Source organism: Lipotes vexillifer, unplaced genomic scaffold, assembly GCF_000442215.2.
Source record: "Lipotes vexillifer unplaced genomic scaffold, Lipotes_vexillifer_v1.1 scaffold79, whole genome shotgun sequence".
Taxonomy (NCBI): domain Eukaryota; kingdom Metazoa; phylum Chordata; class Mammalia; order Artiodactyla; family Lipotidae; genus Lipotes; species Lipotes vexillifer.
In genome coordinates this window covers 3,194,317-3,196,521 of record NW_006775678.1, presented here as the reverse complement: position 1 = coordinate 3,196,521, position 2,205 = coordinate 3,194,317, and the positions used below count along the sequence as shown (strand labels likewise).

At 37.2% G+C, this 2,205-nt stretch overlaps 1 non-coding gene across 1 annotated transcript; it reads left to right on the top strand.

Annotated features, from left to right (window-relative positions):
- Positions 1–775: 775 nt before the first annotated feature.
- TRNAE-UUC (transfer RNA glutamic acid (anticodon UUC)) lies at positions 776–848 on the top strand. The gene has a single exon. It is a non-coding gene; the product is annotated as a tRNA-Glu (tRNA).
- The last annotated feature ends 1,357 nt before the right edge of the window (positions 849–2,205 follow it).

Sequence of the window (2,205 nt, the reverse complement as noted above, 5' to 3'; positions counted from 1 at the left end):
GACAGGAGCAAGAGGAAACTCTAGGCCAGAGCCTTTAATGGGGTTTCTGAACTTGAGTTTACTGGGGAATAGCAGAGAAACTGCAATTCTAGAAGGCACAATGTTGCAAGTTACAGGCCAGTCTGTGGAGAGTTCAGGATGGGCTGTATTTATCTATAGCTTCTTTTTAAGTTCTACAGGATCTCTAGGATATAGGTATTATCTCACCTAACAGGAAACTAGGACTTAGAGAAGTTAAGTCACTTTCATACAGTTACACAGCTAATAATTTGCAGCTAACAGTAAGATTTGAAACATACATGTGTTTATATATAAACTATTGTATATATAATATATAATATACTGTAAATTATATATAAATGATTCTGTTTCTTATATATTGTATATATATAAGCTATTGTAACATATTGGGTTCAAAATTCCATTTAAAGTTGCCAGTGGGTGCAAACGAACCTATTTTCAAAACAGAAATAGAGTCACAGATGTAGAAAACAAACTTACGGTTATCGAGGAAGCGGGGGGGAGAGATACATTGGGAGATTGGGATTGACATATACACACTACTATATATAAAATAGATAACTAATAAGAACCTACTGTATAGCACAGGGAACTCTATGCAATACTCTTTAATGACCTATATGGGAATAGAATCTAAAAGAGTGGATATATGTATATGTATAACTGATTCATTTTGCTGTAAACCTGAAACTAACACAATATTGTAAATCAACTATAATCCAGTAAAAATTAATTAAAAAGTTGCCAGCGGAATTCCCTGGTGGTCCAGTGGTTAGGACTCTGGGCTTTCACTGCCAGGGGCCCGGGTTCAATCCCTGGTCAGGGAACTAAGATCCCACAAGCTGCATAGCATGGCCAAAAAAAAAAAAAAAAAGTTGCCAGCAATTGCAGTCTCTATCTTAAAGTTGTTGAAACTGGGAAATACTGCCCATTTGATGGGAGTAAGTAGTTTCTTTACTTTAGTGCATTGTTTTTCAATCTGAAATAAATATGGTGGGTTGTGACTAGTGTAGAAAGAACATGTATATGTATGCCAGACTGTATTCCAGTAAGGGTAAATATTGATGGTAAAACTTTGGTTTCAATATCTATAAATAGATATATATATATATATAGTATATACCAGTATATTTATTACTTGGTAAAGTATTTTGTTTCGAGTATTTATTTTTTCCTGCAGAGATTCAGGATAACTGTTCAGAGAATTAGGAATTAAAGGGAAATGTGACCACTAAAGCCTGGAGAAGTTGGAAACATTTCAGTTCTAACTCTCCAAGTGTTGGGAAATTTAAATAAGTAAAGTAATGCTTCTCTCTGCTTCTGACCCTGTTACTGTAGCCAGGCACTGCTCTAAACATCTTACCTGTATTGACTCATATAATCCCCACAATAAACCTATGAGGTAGGTACCGTTATCATCCCCATTTTACAGGTGAGAAAACTGGAGCATGGAAAGGTTAAGACATTTGCCCAAGGTTGCACGGCTGGGAATCAAACTTAGGCATATGGAATGTATGAGATTGCTTAAGGAAACAAAGCCTTAACTCTTTTTTGAAAATAGATTAAGCCATGATAGCTGACAGTCGACTATTTAATAAAGAATAAACATATGCCTACAAAGTTAATTTAAAATTAACTGGAGCGTTTTTTTTTAAGGTATAATTAGTAATTTAGTTTTAAAGTTTACTGGCTATTTTAAGATTTGAATTTATCTTAGGAAAAAAATACTGGTTGGCTCCTGACAGTCTTTTCTTTCAGCTCCCCAAACAGGAGAAAAGCCAGCCATTCAGCCCACAGAGCTGTTAACCCTGATGGCAGCTCTCCAAGTTGTAGGCATAATGCCGAGGGGAGAGGCAGCCTATGATGAACCAGCTTCCTGCATTCAAACCTACAACGCCATAGCAAATGTCACAGATGGTAGGGGAGATGGAATGATGGAAATAACTGACAGAACCCATGACAGTACTGCCCGCTGACACACTGAGAGGAGACGCTGCGGGTCTGCCTCAGAGAAGCCTCCCTCAAGTGGAATTCCTCTTCCATTTCCTAAGCGGGGCCTGAATTGAGGCAATGATAGCATTCATTACTCTGAATGGGACACTGGGCCAATTTTCAGGACTCAAGAGAACAAATTTAAAGGCATAGATACAGATAGAAAATGAGGAAATTGGGACACACTAGTGA